The sequence below is a fragment of the Phocoena sinus genome, chromosome X, assembly GCF_008692025.1.
Source record: "Phocoena sinus isolate mPhoSin1 chromosome X, mPhoSin1.pri, whole genome shotgun sequence".
In the NCBI taxonomy this organism is placed as follows: Eukaryota; Metazoa; Chordata; class Mammalia; order Artiodactyla; family Phocoenidae; genus Phocoena; species Phocoena sinus.
Genome location: NC_045784.1, coordinates 110,725,490 through 110,734,562, shown reverse-complemented (window position 1 = coordinate 110,734,562; position 9,073 = coordinate 110,725,490). Strand labels below are relative to the sequence as shown.

At 40.3% G+C, this 9,073-nt stretch overlaps 1 protein-coding gene across 2 annotated transcripts in view; it reads left to right on the top strand.

Annotated features, from left to right (window-relative positions):
• Positions 1 to 6,385: 6,385 nt before the first annotated feature.
• ZNF280C (zinc finger protein 280C) overlaps positions 6,386 to 9,073 on the top strand; it is a 54,202-nt gene continuing 51,514 nt past the window's right edge. For both annotated transcript variants that reach the window (XM_032620971.1, XM_032620970.1), the window contains exon 1: positions 6,386 to 6,514. The gene's annotated coding sequence lies outside the window, so the exon portion shown is untranslated. The remainder of the gene's footprint in view (positions 6,515 to 9,073) is intronic.

Sequence of the window (9,073 nt, the reverse complement as noted above, 5' to 3'; positions counted from 1 at the left end):
AAGCCCACACTACAGAACTGGGCCTCATCCTAGGTTCCACCTTCACACTTAATCCCCACAACCAGACATTCACCAAGTCCCCCCAGTTTTTCTGCCTAAATATTAATTAAATTCTTCTCCTCTTCCTTCCTATTGTCACTGTTGTTTTTATTTCTTTCTAAACCACCACAAAGGCATCTTAATTAGTCTCCGTGCATCTAGCCTTTTTCTCTGTTATCCTTAGCCAATACTTTAATTTTTTAAGTTACAAGTGTAAAATAATAATAAAAGAGAAAAAAGATACCAGTTATTGAGCTTCTACTCTGTATCAGGTACCATGCTAGGCATGTATTAACTATATTGTCATATTTTATTTTAAAATGATTCTGTAGAGTAGATCTTCCCCCCATTTTAAAGATGAGGAAACAAAGGGTCAGAGTAAATTACTTAGAAATACTACAGATGCTACCATATTACAAATATGCATAATAAGTAGGAGAGGCCGGATTTAAAATCAGGTCTCTTGTTCATGCATCTAGCCTTAACTCCTTCAAGTCTCTCTTCCACTTTGAGTCCAGAGAGATCAAAGCCAAATCACAAATCTGCACTTCATTCTTCCATAAAAATTTTCAGTGGCTCCCTATGTCCACAGGCTTAAAGTCCAAGTTCCTGTGCAAGGTATTCAGTGCCCTCAGTCATCTGCCCCACCCCCACCTGCATCTACCTCTCCATCTGATTTCCCTCCACTGGCCCTTACCCACAAGTAATACTGCATGATTTTTTGTTCTCCTGCATATATTTTGATGCTTTGTGCCAGTTTAATTCCTCAGAAAAGAAGAGGTGAAGACAGGATTGGACATGCAAAATATTTATTGGAAGAACCATTCGTAAAGGATAAAAAGGGAGGGAGCAGCAGTAGTTGGGAAGAGCTTAGAAACCATGATGCAGGTCTGACGCTTGTGAAAGAGAGGAAAGAAGGATTGAGTAGGAAGAGCCTCATACTGCAGTGAAGTTCTAAAGTCTTGGACAAGGTTGACGGGGAGTACCCAAGCAAAAGTTGTCCATTAAAAGAATCCCACAATGGGCAAAAAATGGACTGATACTAGTAACCCTGCTATGCCCAGTCTTTGTCTGAGAATTCCCTGGGGGGAAGCATGGCCTGATGGGAACACTGCAATGGATTCAAGGCTGTTGTAGCTAGAGTCTGTCATCAGTGATCTCCACAGCAGGTACTCTCATAGGAAGATCTGATTAGACTATTGCCATGGCTGCTACATGATCCTACTCATGTAGGATTTGCCCATGCTTCTCTCTGCCACTCTTAACTGTCCTCCCCACTTTTGATTGGTTGAATCCTATCAATAATTTAAGCTCAGCCATCACTTCCTCCATGAAGCCTTCCCTGACACAGCCAAGCTGAGTCAGGAGCCCACTTGGAGCATACTTCTATCATAGCACTATTATGCTTATGAATCTGTTTCTACTACTTGAATATAAGCAACTTGAAGGCCAGGATTGGGTCCCATTTATCACAATATTCCCAACACATGACATTGTGCTCACTTAGCATTTGCTCCATGAATGAATGAGTAAATGAATAAATACCCAACCTTAGTTCCCTTATCCCTGATGCACAATATCTGCTTTAATCAAAGTGGTCCATTTATTGAGTCATAGAAGCATTATCTATGGTTGGTTTCCTTCATGTCTCTCCTCTTACCTAAAATGCTCTTCTTTGCTTTATCAAGTTGTGTTCATCCTGCAAGACCCTGCTTAGTTTAAATTCAGTTTCAGGCCAGGCCTTCTACATCTATTTCCATCTGCTCTAATATCGCATTTCTCTGAATTCTCACTCTGCTTGACAGTCTGAATCACACACTTGATTATAAGTGTTCTTGCATTGCTCACTAATCATTTGTGGGGTGTTGAGCCTAGCTTGCCAATTAGATTGTAATGCCATAAGAGAAGGGTCTATGTTGTATACTTCCTTATCCCCCCCACCCTTTAACATATGGCATAATGAAAAGTGCTGATTACAAAATTTTAAACCTTTCAACTTTGAAGGGCTAAGTCAATCTCTGCATACAGTTACCAGAGGAGTGGGAAGACTCTTTTCCTAGAAATTATATAAGTGGACTGATTATCCTTGAGACTTGTTCAAGAGCCCTCTACTGCTAAGTGGTTCAATCAGAAATGTGAGGGACATAGAAAGGCTTAACTAGAATCCTAGAGGCCTAGTTGATTAAACCTGTTTTTCCCCACCAAAATTTATGACAAGAGTGACTTTTTCTTCATAAAAGATTCATTCGACTTACTCTGTTGCACTTATTCTACGTGAAGGCAGCATTGTTTGATGTTCCCGTTATTTGATATGTCCCCAAGAATCTCTGATCCCAGTATCTACTATCTATTCAGTCATTTATTCATTCAACATATATTTATTGAACATCTGAAGAAATAAGTCAGTCTAATGGGTTAGATTCTAGATGCTAGAGCAGGAATGCCTGCGTTCAAATCCTGGCTTTATCACTTTCTAGTTGTACGACTGAAAACAAAGTACTTACCATCTTTGTGCCATCTGTAAATGGGGATGATAAAAAGAGTACTTTCCTGATAGAATTGTTGTATTGAATAATTAATATTATAAAGTACTGAGAACAGTGCTTGGCACACACTAAGTGCTATATAATTTTTAATAATTTTTAAAATTACAATTGTAATCATTACTGTATACCCAGTGCCTCTACTGCTACTTCTCCTTTCTTCCTTGCATTCAGTTTCTTCCATTCACTAAAATGTTCTGAGGGGGCATTTTCTCTAGAAGGCCCCACTCATAATCAGCATACATTACTGGGAACTTTGGTTATTCTATCAGATACACTACTTGACATCTTTGTTTTTTTCATGGGATGAGAAACAAAACAGGGAAATTTTAATGTGGGACCATTGAGTAAAAATAGGAAGAGCATTAGACTAGGAATAGGGAAACCTAGGTTATAGTACTTGCCCTGCCATTTTTCTCTTGTCCTTTGTGTGATATTGGACAACTCTTTTTAACCGTTCTAATTTTCCATTGACTCATCTTCAAAATTAGTTGGTTGGCCTAAAACAGTAGTTTTCAAATGTTTATTATTTATTTTATATCAGTGGAAACTGTTCTTCACGTAAGTATTAGGTAGGAGTTCAAAATATAAACATGTAGTTGCTCCTTTGGTTAAAAAGAAGATGAGGCGCTTCCTGAGGCACCTCTTAGTTAAGCACTGGGCCACAGGCATTGAGACCACAGAATTTAATCAGTGTTGTGTTGGTAAATTAGTTCTCCTAGAACCAGTGAGCCCTGATTAGTAATTTTCCTACCATGGCCAACTCTCAAGGGTTAAAATTTGCCATACTTTTCTGTGTGCAACCACTCTTTAGGAGCAAAACCAGTCCATTAGCCCAGGTCAGTCAGTTACAATAGCTACCTAGCAAAGAGCAAGTCTCTGAGGGTTATGCTAGAGATAAGTAAGGTTTCAGAGAAAAATAAGGGCAACAGATAAGAATAAAAAGAAATAGAATGAGACACTTTCTGGAGAAGGCAAGCTCAGGTAGGTATCATAAACACACCAAGGCATCATGAATTTCCAGGGTACTGGAGTGTGTTGGCAGTAGGGGAAGAAACATGGAAAGGGAAGAAGGAAAAGGAGTAGCAGACAAACTTGTTTCACAGTATCACCATTTTGCTTAGAAATGGCCTTTTTTAACCAGTGGAGGGAAATGGAATCAAGGGTATCCCACAAAAGATGCAACACTCACATGTTTTTCTACTTGAGTTTGGAATAATTTTTTATTTTCATTTGAATATGTCTATATCTCAATAGAGAACTATATCTCAATAAAGCTGTTTTTTTAAGTCTTGTACACCAATGTTCACAGCTGTATTATTTATAATAGCCAAAAAGTGGAAATAACCCAAATATCCATCAGCTGAAGAATGGATAAACAAAAATTGGTATATCTATACAATAAAATATTATGCAGCCATAAATATGGAATGAACTACTGATACATGCTACTACATAGATGAACCTACCTCAGAAACATTACGGTAAGTGAAAGAAGCTAGACACAAAAAGCTGCATACTGTGATCCTATTTATGTGCAATGTCCAGAACAGGCAGATCTGTAGAGACACAAAATTGGTTGATAAAAAGTTGATAAAAAATTATTCCAAACTCAAGTAGAAAAACATGTGAGTGTTGCATCTTTTGTGGGATACCCTTGATTCTGTTTCCCTCCACTGGTTAAAAAAGGCCACGGGGTGTGGGTAGGAGGGAATTGGGAGTGGCTATTAATAAGTATGGGGTTTCTTTTGGGGGATGATGGAAATGTTCTGATTAAACAGTGGAGATAGTTACACAATATTGTGAGTATATTAGAAATCACTGTATTTACACTTTAAAATGGTGTATTTTTATGTTAACTTATCTCAATTAAAAATTGCCCACAACGAGAGAGAGTCATGGACATATACACACTAACAAACGTAGTAAGGTAGATAGCTGGGGGGAAGCAGCCGCAAGGCACAGGGATATTAGCTCGGTGCTTTGTGACAGCCTGGAAGGGTGGGATGGGGAGAGTGGGAGGGAGGGAGACGCAAGAGGGAAGACATATGGGAACATATGTATATGTATAGCTGATTCACTTTGTTGTAAAGCAGAAACTAACACACCATTGTAAAGCAATTATACCCCAATAAAGATGTTTAAAAAAAAAAAAAAAATTGCCCACAAAAGGCTATACAGGAGTAAATCCTGATGAATGGTGGTCCTGGAAAAAAAAAAGACCACGTGGACAGTTAGTCAAGAGAACCAAAAGAGTGGTTTCCTAGAAGCTTGGGGAGGAGTTTTAAGGATAGAGTAGTCAAAATCATCCAAACAATTTCCCTTGTGCTGATTCCATTCTCACCAGGAGTCCTTTTTATTATAATTTGGCTTCTCATGTACATTTCCTTTTGAAAGAAAATTTGCTGACCAGAGTTTTCCAGTCTTCTTGGCTGCTATATTTTTCCTGAAGAAAGAATAAATTGGATTGGGATTTTTGTTTGTTTTATAAACAATTTCTGGTCCTCCCTCTGAGGCAGATTGACTCTCCCTCCTCCTAATTTTAGTTCAGATGTGCAGGCTCATGACACTATACACAGAATTTGAGAGAAATTTTATTACTCAAGGGACACCCCCACGGAAAGCAGGGGGGCCAAAATGGTCAGGACTGTCTTGAGACAGAAGCAGAGGGAGTGCTTTGGGCCTTTATAGTCTTTAGGCAGGGGACTGGGGAAAAGCACTCCCTCATTAGCTGTAGGTTTGCAAGTTTTAAATTTCCCACCTGCACCAAAGGAGGAGTCAGGCTGGAGAGTTGCGAGTTAGAAATTTCCCACGAGGGTGAAGGCGCCAGGACTGTAAATTTGCTAGTTTTAAGTTTGCTACTGACAACATGAAAGAGGGAGCTTGGCTTTCTTATCAGCCTATCCAGAAGTGGGGAGCAATCTATGAATACTTTAAGATTTTGGAACTTTAAACTTTCCAAGTTTGTTATTTTGATTATTCTCTGTCTATCAGGGCAAGTAGCAAAGAAGTGTAGTTGAGAAAGAAGAAACTAGCTCAAATAGAAGAATTGGTAGAGTTCAGTGGCTGATTGAACTTACATGTGTGTTAAGGAACTACTGAGGCAAGATTTTAAGTCTTGAGAGGAGGAACACTAGTGCCATAGACCTTGTGAGGAAAATTGGGAGAGAACATTTTCTATACTGTTTAGTACACATTGTTTAGAATATGTTTGTGCAAGCAGTATCTTGCAAGTGTTTTTCTTGTAAATGTATTTTTTTCTTAACATTTTAATAACTATTATAGACGACTATATGACCGAGTTAGGAATAACAGAGATGCAACCAAAATCATATTTTTTAAAACAAATTTAGTAAAATTAACCAATTATTTAAAATAACCTGATTTTTATTCCTTTTACTCATCTGATTTATGTCTTCACCTGTTGGGTACAGTATATATATTTTTTAATTGGTGCTTCTAGCCCTTAAACACTGGGAGGACCCAGAATTCACGTTTCCATGTGCTCACACTTCATGTGTAGCCCTGATTTCGGGATTGCAACACGGGCTAGACAGTGGTCTGGCCAGGGAGATAGGCATCAGCCCAGACCCTCGCCCTGACCCGCGGAATGTGGCCCACAGCCCACCACCCGCAGGCAGAGCACCGCTGCCTTCGAGAATGTGTAAGGCCACGCACATGTCTGCGCCCGCCCTCCCTGGTCAGTTAGAAAAGAAACCCGGATGTTTGGGGGGCGGGGGAGAAGCTGGCGTCTACCCATGAGTCAGCGCGCGTAGTTATATACTTCTACCCTCTTCTGAGGTGCTTATTCCGCGCTGAGAGTCGCCCGAGGCTGTGGCTGTGGACGCCGCCTAATGTTTTCACGCTCCTCCCTTTCCTCCTCCTCTTTCTCCTCCTCCGAGTCCCAGTCAGGCCGACCTGCTCCGCTCGCGGTAAGTGTCCCCCGCCCCCGCCTGCGCCGCGCGGAAGCAGGCAGGGGCTCTCCCGCGAGGCTATGGCCACCGTACTCTGAGGGCAGCTGAGGTGGCCCGGCCGTGAGGACTGCAGGTCGAGGGTCTGGATGCTGGCGTGCGTTGCCAGGATGGCCCAGGGCGCGGGGGAGGGGACGGACTTGGCGGCGCGGTGGCGGGTGGGCCACCATCTTGCACCAGTCCGGCGGGGGGAGGCATCTCGGAAAGGTAGCTGCTTGGAGGCAGCTTTTGGCGGCCTGAGGGCCGGGGTCACTCGGTTGCCACTACTGCCTCCTCACCTTCCGGGGCCTATGTGTCGGTCGGTCCCAGCTTGGTTTTGGCTTTTCTTTCTGGAGGCAACTCCCTTTGGTCTTTTGTATATATGATGCCGATGTTTGGCGAGACCCGCCCATCCCCACGGCTCTTCAGTCATGGGAATAGAGACCAGAGAGGGTTCCGAACTTTCTGGTCTCTTGGGCCCCTCCTTTCTGTCCTGATTCCCCCCCACCCAGGTTACTGGTCATTCAGTGCTCACACCCTTGTTCTTGCCAAAGGGACTTCGCTCCTCCGTCATAGAAATCGTGCTCCATTCCGTTATTGTCTAGAGAAGAGCCCTGAGGAGAAACGTGGAGTTAGAGACACAGTTTTTTAACAGTGATCTTTGCAGGTTTTACTTAATGAGATGGACAAAATTATCTCATTCTGAGGTTTTATCCTTCTCTAGACACGGAGGGAGTTCCTCTTAACTCATCCCAAGTTTTAATGCTTTTTTTTAAAAAGGAGAAATCAGAGCAGAAAATGTCAAGTGAACCAGCTTCTACAAGCACAGGAGGTCTACATCCAAGGAGTTCTCTTTGTTTGCAAAGATTTTTTAATCTGTGAACTTAAATTTTGCTTTTATTATTTTCAGGTTTGAACTGTGATTTTTAATGCCTTTTAGTGCCATTAAACATAAAATTAAAACCAAGAAGTAGAGTTTTAACTACAGAGGTCTGGTCTTAGCATTTGTGATGTGTCTTGCTTTGGGGGGTTACAGTGAAAACTCAAACTGTCTCCTTAAGCAGAAGCTTTACTAAGCCTATGAAGACACTGGGTTGCTTATAAAATTAAGGCTGTGTGCCCTTGATGTTTTAACATTTGTACAAGTCCCACTGCAGTTGTATCTTGCATTTGTATATTTCATGGCTATCACCTCTTTTGAGGTGGGCTGAGGGGTGTTGATAGAACTGTTTAGAAGGTGAGGAAACAGCCTCAAGGAGGAGACTTTACTGAGGTCATGTGGCTAGGAGTGATAGAACCAATTCTCGAACCTAGGTCTTCTGACTCCTCACCCAGTGCTTAATTCACTATATTGTGATCCATTTTTTATGAGAGTGAGGTGGTCAAGGAGAATAAGCATGGAGACTCACCTAAAATATATAAGTAACACTTTTCAATTCTCTTTTCCTTTATATTTAAAATATTTAAGACTTCATATCAACACAACATTGTAAATCAACCCTACTTCAGTAAAATATTTTTTAAAGACTTCATATCTTTTCAACTTTTTTAGTATTTAAATAATATTGTTATTATTTCCAAGCATGTTGAAAAGTTGAAAAAAGTTCTACGTTGAAGAGATCCAAATTTCAGCTTCTTCTCTTCAACCCCTTTTCCCCAGTTAAGTTTTCTAGTCCAATCTGATTATTTCAGCCCAGGGTTTTACTTCTCAGCATCAGCTTTCTTAGTGGAAGAGGAGAGTGAGGGGAAAGGATATATAATTCTGTACCTCCTCTTCTATCCAATTTGTTTTCTTTATTGAAGAGGACATTTAAATCCATACCCAAATTTTTCTGTCGTTCTTGTTATACCAGTTGGACAGGGACAATACCTAAATGAATAGCAATTTTTGTGAATAGAAAGTAACCCATAGTTTTAGTGACAGATAGGGTATTGGAAATTTATATTGAAAATGTATTTTATTTCAAAAGTGACTTTTCAAAGATCAGAAATATTTGACATATTCACTAATTAAATACGTAGCCCTGAATATTTTTTCTTCTTGCTTCAGAGAAGGACTTAAAATATATATGATTTTCAGTCAGGTTGTTTTAAATAATGACCCCAGAAGACTTGTTTTACTCAGTAATTTGTATCAAACATGTGTCTAGACTTTTTAAATTCATTCATTGCAAAGCAGTTTTCTTTTAAGGAGTGTTTTAAATAATAGTATATCAGGAAAAGTAGTCATACCTATGTACCATCTGGGTCCAATGGACAATTTTTATTTCATCTTTTATAAGTCATTTTAGAAATAATTTACATAAGAATAAAGAAATAGTGAAACGAGTTTTATTAGGTATTTAATAAGTGTTTAGACATGGTGTACTTCTTTGTATATACTTAGAAGAACAAAAAATACATTCCAGAAGCTGATAAAAGAATCCACTTGCGCGGGCCTCTCACTGTTTTTTTTGGGTTTTTTTTTGCGCGCGGGTCTCTCACTGTTGTGGCCTCTCCCGTTGCGGAGCACAGGCTCTGGACGCGCAGGCCCAGCGGCCA